Here is a 22500-nt window from a genome sequence, read left to right as displayed (position 1 = left end):
TTCTGTTTTACACCAGTCAGATGGAACAATGATGGAACAGAATGTTGTTCTGTTTTACACCAGTCAGATGGAACAATGATGGAACAGAATGTTGTTCTGTTTTACACCAGTCAGATGGAACAATGATGGAACAGAATGTTGTTCTGTTTTACACCAGTCAGATAGAACAGAATGTTGTTCTGTTTTACACCAGTCAGATGGAACAATGATAGAACAGAATGTTGTTCTGTTTTACACCAGTCAGATGGAACAATGATGGAACAGAATGTTGTTCTGTTTTACACCAGTCAGATGGAACAATGATGGAACAGAATGTTGTTCTGTTTTACACCAGTCAGATGGAACAATGATAGAACAGAATGTTGTTCTGTTTTAGACCAGTCAGATGGAACAATGATGGAACAGAATGTTGTTCTGTTTTACACCAGTCAGATGGAACAATGATAGAACAGAATGTTGTTCTGTTTTACACCAGTCAGATGGAACAATGATGGAACAGAATGTTGTTCTGTTTTACACCAGTCAGATGGAACAATGATGGAACAGAATGTTGTTCTGTTTTACACCAGTCAGATGGAACAATGATAGAACAGAATGTTGTTCTGTTTTACACCAGTCAGATGGAACAATGATAGAACAGAATGTTGTTCTGTTTTACACCAGTCAGATGGAACAATGTTTTCAGTTTACTTTACCAACAACAACCTGATCAAACAGGATGACTGGGGCTGGAGCCCAAATGGTACTCCTATATAGTGCACTACATTCAGACCCCTTGACTACACTCCTATATAGTGCACTACATTCAGACCCCTTGACTACACTCCTATATAGTGCACTACATTCAGACCCCTTGACTACACTCCTATATAGTGCACTACATTCAGACCCCTTGACTACACTCCTATATAGTGCACTACATTCAGACCCCTTGACTACACTCCTATATAGTGCACTACATTCAGACCCCTTGACTACACTCCTATATAGTACACTACATTCAGACCCCTTGACTACACTCATATATAGTACACTACATTCAGACCCCTTCACTACACTCCTATATAGTGCACTACATTCAGACCCCTTGACTACACTCCTATATAGTGCACTACATTCAGACCCCTTGACTACACTCCTATATAGTACACTACATTCAGACCCCTTGACTACACTCATATATAGTACACTACATTCAGACCCCTTCACTACACTCCTATATAGTGCACTACATTCAGACCCCTTGACTACACTCCTATATAGTGCACTACATTCAGACCCCTTGACTACACTCCTATATAGTGCACTACATTCAGACCCTTGACTACACTCCTATATAGTGCACTACATTCAGACCCCTTGACTACACTCCTATATAGTGCACTACATTACATTCAGACCCCTTGACTACACTCCTATATAGTACACTACATTCAGACCCCTTGACTACACTCCTATATAGTGCACTACATTCAGACCCCTTGACTACACTCCTATATAGTGCACTACATTCAGACCCCTTGACTACACTCCTATATAGTGCACTACATTCAGACCCTTGACTACACTGCTATATAGTGCACTACATTCAGACCCCTTGACTACACTGCTATATAGTGCACTACATTCAGACCCCTTGACTACACTCTATATAGTGCACTACATTCAGACCCCTTGACTACACTCCTATATAGTGCACTACATTCAGACCCCTTCACTACACTCCTATATAGTGCACTACATTCAGACCCCTTGACTACACTCCTATATAGTGCACTACATTCAGACCCCTTGACTACACTCCTATATAGTGCACTACATTCAGACCCCTTGACTACACTCCTATATAGTGCACTACATTCAGACCCCTTGACTACACTCCTATATAGTACACTACATTCAGACCCCTTGACTACACTCATATATAGTACACTACATTCAGACCCCTTCACTACACTCCTATATAGTGCACTACATTCAGACCCCTTGACTACACTCCTATATAGTGCACTACATTCAGACCCCTTGACTACACTCCTATATAGTGCACTACATTCAGACCCCTTGACTACACTCCTATATAGTACACTACATTCAGACCCCTTGACTACACTCCTATATAGTGCACTACATTCAGACCCCTTGACTACACTCCTATATAGTGCACTACATTCAGACCCCTTGACTACACTCCTATATAGTGCACTACATTCAGACCCCTTGACTACACTGCTATATAGTGCACTACATTCAGACCCCTTGACTACACTGCTATATAGTGCACTACATTCAGACCCCTTGACTACACTCCTATATAGTGCACTACATTCAGACCCCTTGACTACACTCCTATATAGTGCTACATTCAGACCCCTTGACTACACTCCTATATAGTGCACTACATTCAGACCCCTTGACTACACTCCTATATAGTGCACTACATTCAGACCCCTTGACTACACTCCTATATAGTGCACTACATTCAGACCCCTTGACTACACTCCTATATAGTGCACTACATTCAGACCCCTTGACTACACTCCTATATAGTGCACTACATTACATTCAGACCCCTTGACTACACTCCTATATAGTACACTACATTCAGACCCCTTGACTACACTCCTATATAGTGCACTACATTCAGACCCCTTGACTACACTCCTATATAGTGCACTACATTCAGACCCCTTGACTACACTCCTATATAGTGCACTACATTCAGACCCCTTGACTACACTGCTATATAGTGCACTACATTCAGACCCCTTGACTACACTGCTATATAGTGCACTACATTCAGACCCCTTGACTACACTCCTATATAGTGCACTACATTCAGACCCCTTGACTACACTCCTATATAGTGCACTACATTCAGACCCCTTCACTACACTCCTATATAGTGCACTACATTCAGACCCCTTGACTACACTCCTATATAGTGCACTACATTCAGACCCCTTGACTACACTCCTATATAGTGCACTACATTCAGACCCCTTGACTACACTCCTATATAGTGCACTACATTCAGACCCCTTGACTACACTCCTATATAGTACACTACATTCAGACCCCTTGACTACACTCATATATAGTACACTACATTCAGACCCCTTCACTACACTCCTATATAGTGCACTACATTCAGACCCCTTGACTACACTCTATATAGTGCACTACATTCAGACCCCTTGACTACACTCCTATATAGTGCACTACATTCAGACCCCTTGACTACACTCCTATATAGTGCACTACATTCAGACCCCTTGACTACACTCCTATATAGTACACTACATTCAGACCCCTTGACTACACTCCTATAGTGCACTACATTCAGACCCCTTGACTACACTCCTATATAGTGCACTACATTCAGACCCCTTGACTACACTCCTATATAGTGACCCCTTGACTACACTGCTATATAGTGCACTACATTCAGACCCCTTGACTACACTGCTATATAGTGCACTACATTCAGACCCCTTGACTACACTCCTATATAGTGCACTACATTCAGACCCCTTGACTACACTCCTATATAGTGCACTACATTCAGACCCCTTCACTACACTCTATATAGTGCACTACATTCAGACCCCTTGACTACACTCCTATATAGTCTACATTCAGACCCCTTGACTACACTCCTATATAGTGCAGACCCCTTGACTACACTCCTATATAGTGCACTACATTCAGACCCCTTGACTACACTCCTATATAGTACACTACATTCAGACCCCTTGACTACACTCCTATATAGTGCACTACATTCAGACCCCTTGACTACACTCCTATATAGTGCACTACATTCAGACCCCTTGACTACATATAGTGCTCATTCAGACCCCTATGATACACTCCTATATAGTACACTACAGTACATTCAGACCCCTTGACTACACTCCTATATAGTGCACTACATTCAGACCCCTTGACTACACTCCTATATAGTGCACTACATTCAGACCCCTTGACTACACTCCTATATAGTGCACAGTGCATTCAGACCCCTTGACTACACTCCTATATAGTGCACAGTGCATTCAGACCCCTTGACTACACTCCTATATAGTGCACTACAGTGCATTCAGACCCCTTGACTACACTCCTATATAGTGCACTACATTCAGACCCCTTGACTACACTCCTATATAGTGCACTACATTCAGACCCCTTGACTACACTCCTATATAGTGCACTACAGTGCATTCAGAACCCTTGACTACACTCCTATATAGTGCACTACATTCAGACCCCTTGACTACACTCCTATATAGTGCACTACATTCAGACCCCTTGACTACACTCCTATATAGTACACTACACATTCAGACCCCTTGACTACACTCATATATAGTACACTACATTCAGACCCCTTGACTACACTCCTATATAGTGCACTACATTCAGACCCCTTGACTACACTCCTATATAGTGCACTACATTCAGACCCCTTGACTACACTCCTATATAGTACACTACATTCAGACCCCTTGACTACACTCATATATAGTACACTACATTCAGACCCCTTGACTACACTCCTATATAGTGCACTACATTCAGACCCCTTGACTACACTCCTATATAGTGCACTACATTCAGACCCCTTGACTACACTCCTATAGTGCACTACATTCAGACCCCTTGACTACACTCCTATATAGTGCACTACATTCAGACCCCTTGACTACACTCCTATATAGTGCACTACATTCAGACCCCTTGACTACACTCCTATATAGTACACTACATTCAGACCCCTTGACTACACTCATATATAGTACACTACATTCAGACCCCTTGACTACACTCCTATATAGTGCACTACATTCAGACCCCTTGACTACACTCCTATATAGTGCACTACATTCAGACCCCTTGACTACACTCTTATATAGTACACTACATTCAGACCCCTTGACTACACTCCTATATAGTACTACTACATTCAGACCCCTTGACTACACTCCTATATAGTGCACTACATTCAGACCCTTGACTACACTCCTATATAGTGCACTACATTCAGACCCCTTGACTACACTCCTATATAGTGCACTACATTCAGACCCCTTGACTACACTCCTATATAGTGCACTACATTCAGACCCCTTGACTACACTCCTATATAGTGCACTACATTCAGACCCCTTGACTACACTCCTATATAGTGCACTACATTCAGACCCCTTGACTACACTCCTATATAGTGCACTACATTCAGACCCCTTGACTACACTCCTATATAGTGCACTACATTCAGACCCCTTGACTACACTCCTATATAGTGCACTACATTCAGACCCCTTGACTACACTCCTATATAGACTACATTCAGACCCCTTGACTACACTCCTATATAGTACACTACATTCAGACCCCTTGAATACACTCCTATTGACTACACTAGTGCACTACATTCAGACCCCTTGACTACACTCCTATATAGTGCACTACATTCAGACCCCTTGACTACACTCCTATATAGTGCACTACATTCAGACCCCTTGACTACACTCCTATATAGTGCACTACATTCAGACCCCTTGACTACACTCATAGTGCACTACATTCAGACCCCTTGACTACACTTCTATATAGTGCACTACATTCAGAACCCCTCTACACTCCTATAGTACATTTCAGACTACAGTACATTCAGACCCCTTGACTACACTCCTATATAGTACACTACAGACCCCTACACTCCTATGCACTACATTCAGACCCCTTGACTACACTCCTATATGCACTACATTCAGACTACATTCAGACCCCTTGACTACACTCCTATATAGTGCACTACATTCAGACCCCTTGACTACACTCCTATATAGTGCACTACATTCAGACCCCTTGACTACACTCCTATATAGTGCACTACAGTACATTCAGACCCCTTGACTTTTCTCCACATGCTATTACGTTACAGCCATATTCTAAAATTGAATAAATATTATTTTTGTAGTCAATCTACACATAATACCCCCATAATGACAAAGTGAAAACAGGTTTTTATAAATTTTTACATAAGTATTCAGACCCTTTGCTATGAGACTTGAAAATGAGCTCAGGTGCATCCTGTTTCCGTTGATCATCCTTAAGATGTTTCTACAACTTGATTGGAGTCCACCTGTGGTAAATTAAATTGATTGGACATGATTTGGAAAGGCACACACCCGTCTATATAAGGTCCCACAAGCCATGAGGTTGAAGGAATTGTCCGTAGTGCTCTGAGACAGGATTGTGTCGCGGTACAGATCTGGGGAAGGGTACCAAAACATTTCTACAGCATTGAAGGTCCCCAAGAACACAGTGGCCTCCATCATTCTTACATGGTTGAAGTTTGGAACAACCAAGACTCTTCCTAGAGCTGGCCGCCTGACCAAACTGAGCAATCGGGGAAGAAGTGCCTTGGTCAGGGAGGTGACCAAGAACCCGATGGTCACTCTGACAGAGCTCAGAGGTCCTCTGTGGAAATGGGAGAACCTTCCAGAAGGACAACCATCTCTGCAGCACTCCACCAATCAGGCCTTTATGGTTGAGTGGTCAGACAGAAGCCTCTCCTCAGTAAAAGACACATGACAGCCCACTTGGAATTTGCCAAAAGGCACCTAAAGGACTCTCAGACCATGAGAAACAAGATTCTTTGATCTGATGAAACCAACTCTTTGGGCTGAACGCCAAGTGTCTGGAGGAAACCTGGCACCATCCCTACGGTAAAGCATGGTGGGGGCAGCATCATGTTGTGGTGGCAGCATCATGCTGTGGTGGCAGCATCATGTTGTGGTGGCAGCATCATGCTGTGGTGGCAGCATCATGTTGTGGTGGCAGCATCATGTTGTGGTGGCAGCATCATGTTGTGGTGGCAGCATCATGTTGTGGTGGCAGCATCATGTTGTGGTGGCAGCATCATGTTGTGGTGGCAGCATCATGTTGTGGTGGCAGCATCATGTTGTGGTGGCAGCATCATGTTGTGGTGGCAGCATCATGTTGTGGCAGCATCATGTTGTGGGGTGGCAGCATCATGTTGTGGTGGCAGCATCATGCTGTGTGGTGGCAGCATCATGTTGTGGTGGCAGCATCATGCTGTGGTGGCAGCATCATCATGTTGTGGTGGCAGCATCATGTTGTGGTGGCAGCATCATGTTGTGGTGGCAGCATCATGTTGTGGTGGCAGCATCATGTTGTGGTGGCAGCATCATGTTGTGGTGGCAGCATCATGTTGTGGTGGCAGCATCATGTTGTGGTGGCAGCATCATGTTGTGGTGGCAGCATCATGTTGTGGTGGCAGCATCATGTTGTGGGGTGATTTTCAGTGGCAGAGAATGGGTAACTAGTCAGGATTGAGGGAAAGATTAATGGAGCAAAGTACAAAGAGATCCTTGATGAAAACCTGCTCCAGAGCGCTCAGGACCTCAGACTGGGCGAAGGTTCATCTTCCAACAGGACAACGACCTAAGCACACTGCCAAGACAACGCAGGAGTGGCTTTGGTACAAGTGTCTGAATGTCCTTGAGCAGCCCAGCCAGAGCCCGGACTTGAACCCGATCGAACATCTCTGGAGAGACCTGAAAGTAGCTGTGCAGCAACGCTCCCCATCCAACCTGACAGAGTTTAAGAGGATCTGCAGAGAAGAATGGGAGAAACTCACCAAATACAGGTGTGCCAAGCTTGTAGAGTCATACCCAAGAAGACTTAAGGCTGTATTCGCTGCTAAAGGTGCATCAACAAAGTACTGAGTAAAGGGTCGGAATACTTATGTAAATGTGATATAAGTTTTTAATATTGTGTAAATTTGCTACAATGTATTTTTTGTCATTATTGGGTATTGTGATGTCATTATTGGGTATTGTGATGTCATTATTGGGTATTGTGATGTCATTATTGGGTATTGTGATGTCATTAATGGGTATTGTGATGTCAATGTGGGGTGGGTGTTGTGTGTAGATTGGTGAGGAGCAAAAATATTTAATCCATTTTATAATAAGGCTGTAACGTAACAAAATGTGGAAAAAGTCAAGGGGTCTGAATACTTTGTGTGTGTGTGTGTGTGTGTGTGTGTGTGTGTGTGTGTGTGTGTGTGTGTGTGTGTGTGTGTGTGTGTGTGTGTGTGTGTGTGTGTGTGTGTGTGTGTGTGTGTGTTGTGTCAGACGTATGTATTCACCGACGGAGAGGATGACAGGCTGAGGAATTGGGTGGTAATGGGGGTGGAATTCAAAAATAAAAACACATACACACACACCACACATACACATGTTCTGAAGGTGCCAGATGATAACAGGAAGCTAATATAGAGGTGCCAGATTATAACAGGTAGCTAATATTGTTATTCTACAGGTGCCAGATTATAACAGGAAGCTAATATTGTTATTCTAGAGGTGCCAGATTATAACATTAAACTAATATTGTTATTCTAGGGTGCCAGATTATAACATTAAACTAATAGTGTTATTATAGAGGTGCCAGATTATAACAGGAAGCTAATATTGTTATTCTAGAGGTGCCAGATTATAACAGGAAGCTAATATTGTTATTCTAGAGGTGCCAGGAAGCTAATATTGTTATTCTAGAGGTGCCAGATTATAACAGGAAGCTAATATTGTTATTCTAGAGGTGCCAGATTATAACAGGAAACTAATATTGTTATTCTAGAGGTGCCAGATTATAACATTAAACTAATATTGTTATTATAGAGGTGCCAGATTATAACAGGAAGCTAATATTGTTATTCTAGAGGTGCCAGATTATAACATGAAGCTAATATTGTTATTCTAGAGGTGCCAGATTATAACAGGAAGCTAATATTGTTATTCTAGAGGTGCCAGATTATAACAGGAAGCTAATATTGTTATTCTAGAGGTGCCAGATTATAACAGGAAGCTAATATTGTTATTCTAGAGGTGCCAGATTATAACAGGAAGCTAATATTGTTATTCTAGAGGTGCCAGATTATAACATTAAACTAATATTGTTTTTCTATAGGTGCCAGATTATAACATTAAACTAATATTATTATTCTAGAGGTGCCAGATTATAACATTAAACTAATATTGTTATTATAGAGCTGCCAGATTATAACTTTAAACTAATATTGTTATTATAGAGTTTTGCCAGATTATAACAGGAAGCTAATATCTTTATTATAGAGCTGCACAGATGTAGCTGCCAGATTATAACAGGAAGCTAATATTGTTATTCTAGAGGTGCCAGATTATAACATGAAGCTAATATTGTTATTCTAGGGTGCCAGATTATAACAGAAGCTAATATGGTTATTCTAGAGGTTCCTAATATTGTTATTCTAGAGGTGCCAGATTATAACAGGAAGCTAATATTGTTATTCTAGAGGTGCCAGATTATAACAGGAAGCTAATATTGTTATTCTAGAGGTGCCAGATTACAACATTAAACTAATATTGTTTTTCTATAGGTGCCAGATTATAACATTAAACTAATATTATTATTCTAGAGGTGCCAGATTATAACATTAAACTAATATTGTTATTATAGAGCACCAGATTATAACTGCAATGATTTAAACTAATATTGTTATTATAGAGCTGCCAGATTATAACAGGCTAAATTGAATCATAGAGCTGCAGATTATTTAAATAATATTGTTATTATAGAGCCCAGATTATAACAGGAAGCTAATTTTCTGACTCATTGAAAACTGTTTTGCCAGATAATTTGAAAAGTACTGATTGTTGTGTTCCCCCCCAGGTGGTTCATGACCATGACTGTCTGACTGGTTGATGTTATTCCTAGGTGGTTCTGACCATGTCAGATAATGATACTGTTGTGGTTCCCCCTTCTAGCCAGGTTCTGACCATGTAAAATGATACTGATTGTGACACCCTTCATCAGCTCTGGAAAGATAATGATACTGATTGTGGTTCACCCACACACACACACACTGACCATGTAGATAATGATACTGATTGTGGTTCCCCCTTCACACACACACTGCAATGAATGGTATGTGACCATGGCTGAAGAATCAAAGTCAAGTTGATTGTGGTTCCCCCTTCTAGGTGGTTCTGACCATGTAGATAATGATACTGATTGTGGTTCCCCCTTCTAGGTGGTTCTGACCATGTAGATAATGATACTGATTGTGGTTCCCCCTTCTAGGTGGTTCTGACCATGTAGATAATGATACTGATTGTGGTTCCCCTTCTAGGTGGTTCTGACCATGTAGATAATGATACTGATTGTGGTTCCCCTTCTAGGTGATTCTGACCATGTAGATAATGATACTGATTGTGGTTCCCCCTTCTAGGTGGTTCTGACCATGTAGATAATGATACTGATTGTGGTTCCCCCTTCTAGGTGGTTCTGACCATGTAGATAATGATACTGATTGTGGTTCCCCCTTCTAGGTGGTTCTGCCATGTAGATAATGATACTGATTGTGGTTCCCCCTTCTAGGTGGTTCTGCCATGTAGATAATGATACTGATTGTGGTTAATCCTTCTAGGTGGTTCTGCCATGTGGATAATGATACTGATTGTGGTTAATCCTTCTAGGTGGTTCTGACCATGTAGATAATGATACTGATTGTGGTTAATCCTTCTAGGTGGTTCTGACCATGTAGATAATGATACTGATTGTGGTTCCCCCTTCTAGGTGGTTCTGCCATGTAGATAATGATACTGATTGTGGTTCCCCCTTCTAGGTGGTTCTGACCATGTAGATAATGATACTGATTGTGGTTAATCCTTCTAGGTGGTTCTGACCATGTAGATAATGATACTGATTGTGGTTAATCCTTCTAGGTGGTTCTGACCATGTGGATAATGATACTGATTGTGGTTAATCCTTCTAGGTGGTTCTGACCATGTAGATAATGATACTGATTGTGGTTCCCCCTTCTAGGTGGTTCTGACCATGTAGATAATGATACTGATTGTGGTTAAACCTTCTAGATGGTTCTGACCATGTAGATAATGATACTGATTGTGGTTACCTCTTCTAGATGGTTCTGACCATGTAGATAATGATACTGATTGTGGTTAATCCTTCTAGATGGTTCTGACCATGTAGATAGTGATACTGATTGTGGTTCCCCCTTCTAGATGGTTCTGACCATGTGGATAATGATACTGATTGTGGTTAATCCTTCTAGATGGTTCTGCCATGTGGATAATGATACTGATTGTGGTTAACCCTTCTAGATGGTTCTGCCATGTAGATAATGATACTGATTGTGGGTTAATCCTTCTAGATGGTTCTGACCATGTAGATAATGATACTGATTGTGGTTCCCCCTTCTAGATGGTTCTGCCATGTGGATGATGATAACTACGTGAACATACGTCCCCTTGTGAAGCTCCTGTCTCACTACAGCCACGCCCACGACGTCTACATTGGCCGGCCGAGCCTCGACCGACCGCTAGAAGCCACCGAGAGGTTTGGCGACGCCCACACGGTAAGGGACCAGGAAGTAATGTGTTCACCAACCTAAACCATGTTTCTCTTCTCATTTTGAACCATTATTTTGTTTTTGTGACTATATAATAACCCAACAAGCACATATTGGTTCCTTGGAAGTGTTGGGAACGTACATTTTGGTTTCCCATTAGTTCTGGGAATGAAGCCATACGTTTCCTGACTGGTAAAACTGAACTGTTTTAAAAAAAAAATGTTTTGAGAACAGAAGTTCACATTTAGCGTGTACATTTTGAAGTTGCAGGGAGGTTCTGCGAACGTGTTGCTATGGTTCCCTGACAGTTTTCCTCTGAGGTTTTATTAACGTTCTGAGAATTAAAATTGTAGGTTTTTTTGAAGGTAATTAAATAATGTTTTGAGAACATTCTCTTAATGCTTAAAAGAGCATTTGGATTATTATTTTTTTGACTTAACTTTTCACTGAATGTTTCAATAACACTGCTAGCTTAGTTTAGGTTAACTGTTTTGAGCTCCGGGTATAGATAGGACACATGGAAATTCATTTTCATGTTTATTAACTCATACAAAGCTGTTACTTTTAGTCTATTCAAACAAACAGCATTAGTGGGTACGGCCCAATACAGCTGAATGCACTTAACCAGATAGATAGAGTTGTGTTGATGCAGGGCCGATGTAGATCTTAACGCATGGTGAGGGAACTACAGGCAGGAATCAGCAATGAACCCCAGTAATGAGCCATCTATGGGGATGGGTGCCCCCTTGTGGACCGAGAGCGAATCACCTAAGGCCCCTCTCTCCAGGTCCCCCAGCTCCTCTGGGGCTGCTTCCTTATCGAGCCGCGCTAAGGCCCCTCTCTCCAGGTCCCCCAGCTCCTCTGGGGCTGCTTCCTCCTGGAGCCGCGCTAAGGCCCCTCTCTCCAGGTCCCCCAGCTCCTCTGGGGCTGCTTCCTCCTGGAGCTGCGCTAAGGCCCCTCTCTCCAGGTCCCCCAGCTCCTCTGGGGCTGCTTCCTTATCGAGCCGCGCTAAGGCCCCTCTCTCCAGGTCCCCCAGCTCCTCTGGGGCTGCTTCCTCATCGAGCCGCGCTAAGGCCCCTCTCTCCAGGTCCCCCAGCTCCTCTGGGGCTGCTTCCTCCTGGAGCCGCGCTAAGGCCCCTCTCTCCAGGTCCCCCAGCTCCTCTGGGGCTGCTTCCTCCTGGAGCCGCGCTAAGGCCCCTCTCTCCAGGTCCCCCAGCTCCTCTGGGGCTGCTTCTCCTGGAGCCGCGCTAAGCCCCTCTCTCCAGGTCCCCCAGCTCCTCTGGGGCTGCTTCCTCATCGAGCCGCGCTAAGGCCCCTCTTTCCAGGTCCCCCAGCTCCTCTGGGGCTGCTTCCTCCTGGAGCCGCGCTAAGGCCCCTCTCTCCAGGTCCCCCAGCTCCTCTGGGGCTGCTTCCTCCTGGAGCCGCGCTAAGGCCCCTCTCTCCAGGTCCCCCAGCTCCTCTGGGGCTGCTTCCTGGAGCTTCTCTCCAGGTCCCCCAGCTCCTCTGGGGCTGCTTCCTCCTCGGCCCCTCTCTCCAGGTCCCCCAGCTCCTCTGGGGCTGCTTCCTTATCGAGGCCGCGCTAAGGCCCCTCTCTCCAGGTCCCCCAGCTCCTCTGGGGCTGCTTCCTTATCGAGCCGCGCTAAGGCCCCTCTCTCCAGGTCCCCCAGCTCCTCTGGGGCTGCTTCCTCATCGAGCCGCGCTAAGGCCCCTCTCTCCAGGTCCCCCAGCTCCTCTGGGGCTGCTTCCTCCTGGAGCCGCGCTAAGGCCCCTCTCTCCAGGTCCCCCAGCTCCTCTGGGGCTGCTTCCTCCTGGAGCCGCGCTAAGGCCCCTCTCTCCAGGTCCCCCAGCTCCTCTGGGGCTGCTTCCTCATCAAGGCAAGCTTTCTCCACTCCCTCCAACTCCAAGAATTGAAAATAATAATGGGGTTGCCATAAATACGGGGAACACTGGTAAGCTTCATTCACCCGGAAGGTATGCATGCTAGCCGACATTAGCCAGGAGGCTCTTTAGTCTAAGCTAGGCTAGCTAGCATCTTTGACCGCAGCACGGTCCGTTTAGAATAACCAAGCAACTTAGCGCTACGTATACTAAACAAGAGAGCTACCCCAAGCAACTCCACCGTGGGGAAGAATAGCTAGCACGCTACGCAGAGCAACTCCCCCATGGGGAGGAATAGCTAGCACGCTACGCAGAGCAACTCCACCATGGGGAGGAATAGCTAGCACGCTACGCAGAGCAACTCCACCGTGGGGAGGAATAGCTAGCACGCTACGCAGAGCAACTCCACCGTGGGGAGGAATAGCTAGCACGCTCTGCCACAAAGCGATGGTATAGTTGGTGCAACTCGTCTGACAATTGTTTGTTTTAGTATCGTGAATTGTTCCTGTTCACACTGAGGTGAAGAGGGGAATAATTGAAGGAATAAATCCGAGCCTCATGCTTATCACCTGTGGAAGGCGGGGCTTCCAGCGAGGCGCAGATTTCATTGGCAGGTTTCGATTGTAGATCCTTAAACCGAAGTCGCGAGACTACGACCCCATAGTATGTTGTACCGAAGTTGACTGATTGAAAGGGAACACATGGTTCTCAGAACGTTATGAGCTAGCTGGGTGGTTCTCAGAACGTTATGTGCTAGTTGGGTGGTTCTCAGAACGTTATGTGCTAGTTGGGTGGTTCTCAGAGCGTTATGTGCTAGCTGAGTGGTTCTCAGAACGTTATGTGCTAGTTGGGTGGTTCTCAGAACGTTATGTGCTAGTTGGGTGGTTCTCAGAACGTTATGTGCTAGCTGAGTGGTTCTCAGAACGTTATGTGCTAGTTGGGTGGTTCTCAGAACGTTATGTGCTAGTTGGGTGGTTCTCAGAACGTTATGTGCTAGCTGAGTGGTTCTCAGAACGTTATGTGCTAGTTGGGTGGTTCTCAGAACGTTATGTGCTAGTTGGGTGGTTCTCAGAACGTTATGTGCTAGCTGGGTGGTTCTCAGAACGTTATGTGCTAGCTGGGTGGTTCTCAGAACGTTATGTGCTAGTTGGGTGGTTCTCAGAACGTTATGTGCTAGCTGGGTGGTTCTCAGAACGTTATGTGCTAGTTGGGTGGTTCTCAGAACGTTATGTGCTAGCTGAGTGGTTCTCAGAACGTTATGTGCTAGTTGGGTGGTTCTCAGAACGTTATGTGCTAGTTGGGTGGTTCTCAGAACGTTATGTGCTAGCTGGGTGGTTCTCAGAACGTTATGTGCTAGCTGGGTGGTTCTCAGAACGTTATGTGCTAGTTGGGTGGTTCTCAGAACGTTATGTGCTAGCTGAGTGGTTCTCAGAACGTTATGTGCTAGTTGGGTGGTTCTCAGAACGTTATGTGCTAGTTGGGTGGTTCTCAGAACGTTATGTGCTAGCTGGGTGGTTCTCAGAACGTTATGTGCTAGCTGGGTGGTTCTCAGAACGTTATGTGCTAGCTGGGTGGTTCTCAGAACGTTATGTGCTAGTTGGGTGGTTCTCAGAACGTTATGTGCTAGCTGGGTGGTTCTCAGAACGTTATGTGCTAGCTGGGTGGTTCTCAGAACATTATGTGCTAGCTGGGTGGTTCTCAGAACATTATGTGCTAGCTGGGTGGTTCTCAGAACGTATGTGCTAGCTGGGTGGTTCTCAGAACATTATGTGCTAGCTGGGTGGTTCTCAGAACGTTATGAGCTCGCTGGCTGGTTCTTAGAACGTTATGAGCTAGCTGGTTCTCAGAACGTTATGTGCTAGTTGGTGGTTCTCAGAACGTTATGTGCTAGCTGGGTGGTTCTCAGAACGCGATTTGCTAGTTGGGTGGTTCTCAGAACGTTATGTGCTAGGGGTGGTTCTCAGAACGTTATGTGCTAGCTGGGTGGTTCTCAGAACGTTATGTGCTAGCTGGGTGGTTCTCAGAACGTTATGAGCTAGCTGGCTGGTTCTCAGAACGTTATGAGCTAGCTGGTGGTTCTCAGAACGTTATGTGCTAGTTGGGTGGTTCTCAGAACGTTATGTGCTAGCTGGTGGTTCTCAGAACGTTATGTGCTAGTTGGGTGGTTCTCAGAACGTTATGTGCTAGTGGGAGGTTCTCAAAACATTATGTGTTAGTTGGGTGGTTCTCAGAACGTTATGTGCTAGGTGGTTCTCAGAACGTTATGTGCTAGTTGGGTGGTTCTCAGAACGTTATGTGCTAGTTGGGTGGTTCTCAGAACGTTATGTGCTAGCTGGGTGGTTCTCAGAACGTTATGTGCTAGCTGGGTGGTTCTCAGAACGTTATGTGCTAGCTGGGTGGTTCTCAGAACGTTATGTGCTAGTTGGGTGGTTCTCAGAACGTTATGTGCTGGGGTGGTTCTCAGAACGTTATGTGCTAGCTGGGTGGTTCTCAGAACATTATGTGCTAGCTGGGTGGTTCTCAGAACATTATGTTATGGGTGGTTCTCAGAACGTATGTGCTAGCTGGGTGGTTCTCAGAACGTTATGTGCTAGCTGGGTGGTTCTCACAACGTTATGAGCTCGCTGGCTGGTTCTTAGAACGTTATGAGCTAGCTGGGTGGTTCTCAGAACGTTATGTGCTAGTTAGGTGGTTCTCAGAACGTTATGTGCTAGCTGGGTGGTTCTCAGAACGTGATTTGCTAGTTGGGTGGTTCTCAGAACGTTATGTGCTAGCTGGGTGGTTCTCAGAACGTTATGTGCTAGCTGGGTGGTTCTCAGAACGTTATGTGCTAGTTGGGTGGTTCTCAGAACGTTATGTGCTAGCTGGGTGGTTCTCAGAACGTTATGTGCTAGCTGGGTGGTTCTCAGAACGTTATGTGCTAGCTGGGTGGTTCTCAGAACGTTATGTGCTAGCTGGGTGGTTCTCAGAACGTTATGAGCTAGCTGGCTGGTTCTCAGAACGTTATGAGCTAGCTGGGTGGTTCTCAGAACGTTATGTGCTAGTTGGGTGGTTCTCAGAACGTTATGTGCTAGCTGAGTGGTTCTCAGAACGTTATGTGCTAGTTGGGTGGTTCTTAGAATGTTATGTGCTAGTTGGGTGGTTCTCAGAATGTTATGTGTTAGTTGGGTGGTTCTTAGAATGTTATGTGTTAGTTGGGTGGTTCTTAGAATGTTATGTGCTAGTTGGGTGGTTCTTAGAATGTTATGTGCTAGTTGGGTGGTTCTCAGAATGTTATGTGTTAGTTGGGTGGTTCTTAGAATGTTATGAGCTAGTTGGGTGGTTCTTAGAATGTTATGTGCTAGTTGGGTGGTTCTTAGAATGTTATGTGCTAGTTGGGTGGTTCTCAGAATGTTATGTGTTAGTTGGGTGGTTCTTAGAATGTTATGTGCTAGGTGGGTGGTTCTTAGAATGTTATGTGTTAGTTGGGTGGTTCTTAGAATGTTATGTGCTAGTTGGGTGGTTCTCAGAATGTTATGTGCTAGGTGGGTGGTTCTTAGAATGTTATGTGTTAGTTGGGTGGTTCTCAGAATGTTATGTGCTAGTTGGGTGGTTCTCAGAATGTTATGTGTTAGCTGGGTGGTTCTCAGAATTATCAAATCAAATCAAATGTATTTATATAGCCCTTCGTACATCAGCTGATATCTCAAAGAGCTGTACAGAAACCCAGCCTAAAACCCCAAACAGCAAGCAATGCAGGTGTAGAAGCACGGTGGCTAGGAAAAACTCCCTAGAAAGGCCAAAACCTAGGAAGAAACCTAGAGAGGAACCAGGCTATGTGGGGTGGCCAGTCCTCTTCTGGCTGTGCCGGGTGGAGATTATAACAGAACATGGCCAAGATGTTCAACTGTTCATAAATGAGTTAGCTAGGAGGTTCTCAGAACGCTATGTGATAGCTGGGTAGTTCTATATTCTATATAGATTTATATAATAATAATAATAATAATAATAATAATAATAATAATAATAATAATAATAATAATAATAATATTGAATATGAATGTATGTGTGGGTTTCCATTTATATTTGTATGTATCTGCCTATATAATGCCATACATTGTGTTTATTACATGTTAGTAATATTGTGTGTATTATGTATGCATGTTGTGTGCTTTCAGCGTCCAGTGCGTTTCTGGTTTGCCACAGGAGGAGCAGGGTTCTGTGTTAGTCGAGGTCTCGCCCTCAAGATGAGCCCCTGGGCCAGGTGTGTGTGTGTGTGTGTGTGTGTGTGTGTGTGTGTGTGTGTGTGTGTGTGTGTGTGTGTGTGTGTGTGTGTGTGTGTGTGTGTGTGTGTGTGTGTGTGTGTGTATTTTGAGACACAGTGGGTTATTCTCCTGCTTTTCTGTGAGTTTGCGTACATAAGTGTGCTTATTTTGGAATTCAGTAGGCAATTTCCACACATGACATAGTCTCTCTCTGTCTCTGTCTCTGTCTCTGTCTCTCTCTCTCTCTCCTCTTTCCACTCTGTCTCTCCTGGTCCCCAGTGGAGGTAATTTCATGACAACAGCTGATCGTATTCATCTCCCTGACGACTGTACGGTTGGTTACATCATCGAGGCGTTGCTAGGGGTGGGTCTTATCCGCTCCCCACTGTTCCACTCTCACCTGGAGAACCTTCAGCTGGTGTCACCGACACAGATACACCACCAGGTACACACACACACACACACACACACACACACACACACACACACACACACACACACACACACACACACACACACACACACACACACACACACACACACACACACACATACACACATATATACACACACACACACACACACACACACACACACACACACACATATATACATACACACACACACACATATATACATACACACACACACACATACATACACACACACACACACACACACACACATATAAACACACACACACACACACACACACACACACACACACACACACATAAACACACACACACACACATATAAACACACACATACACACACATACACATATAAACACACACACACACACATACACACACACGTACAGTGGGGCAAAAAAGTATTTAGTCAGCCACCAATTGTGCAAGTTCTCCCACTTAAAAAAGATGAGAGAGGCCTGTAAAATCCAGAAAATGACATTGTAGGATTTTTTAGGAATTTATTTGCAAATTATGGTGGAAAATAAGTATTTGGTCACCTACAAACAAGCAAGGTTTCTGGCTCACAGACCTGTAACTTCTTCTTTAAGAGGCTCCTCTGTCCTCCACTCATTACCTGTATTAATGGCACCTGTTTGAACTTGTTATCAGTATAAAAGACACCTGTCCACAACCTCAAACCGTCACACTCAGAAACAAAATTGTAGACCTGCACCAGGCTGGGAAGACTGAATCTGCAGCTTGGTTTGAAGAAATCAACTGTGGGAGCAATTATTAGGAAATGGAAGACATACAAGATCACTGATAATCTCCCTCGATCTGGGGCTCCACGCAAGATCTCACCCCGTGGAGTCAAAATGATCACAAGAACAGTGAGCAAAAATCCCAGAACCACACGGTGGGACCTAGTTAATGACCTGCAGAGAGCTGGGACCAAAGAAACAAAGCCTACCATCAGTAACACACTACGCTGCCAGCGACTCAAATCCTGCAGTGCCAGACGTGTCCCCCTGCTTAAGCCGGTACATGTCCAGGCCCGTCTGAAGATTGCAAGAGAGCATTTGGATGATCCAGAAGAAGATTGGGAGAATGTCATATGGTCAGATGAAAGCAAAATATAACTTTTTGGTAAAAACTCAACTTGTCATGTTTGGAGGATAAAGAATGCTGAGTTGCATCCAAAGAACACCATACCTACTGTGAAGCATGGGGTGGAACCATCATGCTTTCGGGCTGTTTTTCTGCAAAGGGACCAGGACGACTGATCCGTGTAAAGGAAAGAATGAATGGGGCCATGTAGCATGTGATTTTGAGTGAAAGCCTCCTTCCATCAGCAAGGGCATTGAAGATGAAACGTGGCTGGGGTCTTTCAGCATGACAATGATCCCAAACACACCGCCCGGGCAACGAAGGAGTGGCTTCGTAAGACGCATTTCAAGGTCCTGGAGTGGCCTAGCCAGTCTCCAGATCTCAACCTCATAGAAAATCTTTGGAGGGAGTTGAAAGTCCGTGTTGCCCAGCAACAGCCCCAAAACATCACTGCTCTAGAGGAGATCTGCATGGAGGAATGGGACAAAATACCAGCAACAGTGTGTGAAAACCTTGTGAAGACTTACAGAAAACGTTTGACCTCTGTCATTGCCAACAAAGGGTATATAACAAAGTATTGAGATAAACTTTTGTTATTGACCAAATACTTATTTTCCACCATAATTTGCAAATAAATTCATAAAAAATCCTACAATGTGATTTTCAGGATTTTTTTCTTCTCTTTTTGTCTGTCATAGTTGAAGTGTACCTATGATGAAAATTACCGGCCTCTCTCATCTTTTTAAGTGGGAGAACTTGCACAATTGGTGGCTGACTAAATACTTTTTTGCCCCACTGTATACACACACACACATACACACACACACACACACAGTAATACTACTATGGAGTATGGACCCTGTTAAGCTTCAATGGAACACAGTGATAAATACTAGCCAATGGAACACAGTGATAAATACTAGCCAAAGGAACACAGTGATAAATACTAGCCAATGGAACACAGTGATAAATACTAGCCAATGGAACAGTGATAAATACTAGCCAATGGAACACAGTGATAAATACTAGCCAATGGAACACAGTGATAAATACTAGCCAATGGAACACAGTGATAAATACTAGCCAATGGAACACAGTGATAAATACTAGCCAATGGAACACAGTGATAAATACTAGCCAATGGAACAGTGATAAATACTAGCCAATGGAACACAGTGATAAATACTAGCCAATGGAACAGTGATAAATACTAGCCAATGGAACACAGTGATAAATACTAGCCAATGGAACACAGTGATAAATACTAGCCAATGGAACACAGTGATAAATACTAGCCAATGGAACAGTGATAAATACTAGCCAATGGAACACAGTGATAAATACTAGCCAATGGAACACAGTGATAAATACTAGCCAATGGAACACAGTGATAAATACTAGCCAATGGAACACAGTGATAAATACTAGCCAATGGAACACAGTGATAAATACTAGCCAATGGAACACAGTGATAAATACTAGCCAATGGAACACAGTGATAAATACTAGCCAATGGAACACAGTGATAAATACTAGCCAATGGAACAGTGATAAATACTAGCCAATGGAACACAGTGATAAATACTAGCCAATGGAACACAGTGATAAATACTAGCCAATGAAACACAGTGATAAATACTAGCCAATGGAACACAGTAATAAATACTAGCCAATGGAACACAGTGATAAATACTAGCCAATGGAACACAGTGATAAATACTAGCCAATGGAACAGTGATAAATACTAGCCAATGGAACACAGTGATAAATACTAGCCAATGGAACAGTGATAAATACTAGCCAATGGAACACAGTGATAAATACTAGCCAATGGAACACAGTGATAAATACTAGCCAATGGAACACAGTAATAAATACTAGCCAATGGAACACAGTGATAAATACTAGCCAATGGAACACAGTGATAAATACTAGCCAATGGAACACAGTGATAAATACTAGCCAATGGAACACAGTAATAAATACTAGCCAATGGAACACAGTGATAAATACTAGCCAATGGAACAGTGATAAATACTAGCCAATGGAACACAGTGATAAATACTAGCCAATGGAACACAGTGATAAATACTAGCCAATGGAACACAGTGATAAATACTAGCCAATGGAACAGTGATAAATACTAGCCAATGGAACACAGTGATAAATACTAGCCAATGGAACAGTGATAAATACTAGCCAATGGAACACAGTGATAAATACTAGCCAATGGAACACAGTGATAAATACTAGCCAATGGAACACAGTGATAAATACTAGCCAATGGAACACAGTAATAAATACTAGCCAATGGAACACAGTGATAAATACTAGCCAATGGAACACAGTGATAAATACTAGCCAATGGAACAGTGATAAATACTAGCCAATGGAACACAGTGATAAATACTAGCCAATGGAACAGTGATAAATACTAGCCAATGGAACACAGTGATAAATACTAGCCAATGGAACACAGTGATAAATACTAGCCAATGGAACACAGTAATAAATACTAGCCAATGGAACACAGTGATAAATACTAGCCAATGGAACACAGTGATAAATACTAGCCAATGGAACACAGTGATAAATACTAGCCAATGGAACACAGTGATAAATACTAGCCAATGGAACACAGTGATAAATACTAGCCAATGGAACACAGTGATAAATACTAGCCAGTGGAACACAGTGATAAATACTAGCCAATGGAACACAGTGATAAATACTAGCCAATGGAACACAGTGATAAATACTAGCCAATGGAACAGTGATAAATACTAGCCAATGGAACAGTGATAAATACTAGCCAATGGAACACAGTGATACATACTAGCCAATGGAACACAGTGATAAATACTAGCCAATGGAACACAGTGATAAATACTAGCCAATGGAACACAGTGATACATACTAGCCAATGGAACACTAGTGATAAATACTAGCCAATGGAACACAGTGATAAATACTAGCCAATGGAACACAGTGATAAATACTAGCCAATGGAACACAGTGATAAATACTAGCCAATGGAACACAGTGATAAATACTAGCCAATGGAACACAGTGATAAATACTAGCCAATGGAACACAGTAATAAATACTAGCCAATGGAACACAGTGATAAATACTAGCCAATGGAACACAGTGATAAATACTAGCCAATGGAACACAGTGATAAATACTAGCCAATGGAACACAGTGATAAATACTAGCCAATGGAACACAGTGATAAATACTAGCCAATGGAACACAGTGATAAATACTAGCCAATGGAACACAGTGATAAATACTAGCCAATGGAACAGTGATAAATACTAGCCAATGGAACACAGTGATAAATACTAGCCAATGGAACACAGTGATAAATACTAGCCAATGGAACACAGTGATAAATACTAGCCAA

General features: G+C 43.5%; 1 pseudogene; it reads left to right on the top strand.

Annotated features, from left to right (window-relative positions):
• LOC127921941 (beta-1,3-N-acetylglucosaminyltransferase lunatic fringe-like) overlaps positions 1-22500 on the top strand; it is a 44211-nt pseudogene that overhangs the window by 17368 nt on the left and 4343 nt on the right.

The sequence above is a fragment of the Oncorhynchus keta genome, unplaced genomic scaffold (assembly GCF_023373465.1).
Source record: "Oncorhynchus keta strain PuntledgeMale-10-30-2019 unplaced genomic scaffold, Oket_V2 Un_contig_24044_pilon_pilon, whole genome shotgun sequence".
In the NCBI taxonomy this organism is placed as follows: domain Eukaryota; kingdom Metazoa; phylum Chordata; class Actinopteri; order Salmoniformes; family Salmonidae; genus Oncorhynchus; species Oncorhynchus keta.
The sequence above is the reverse complement of the archived record's forward strand: the minus strand, read 5'-3'. Positions and strand labels throughout refer to the sequence as shown.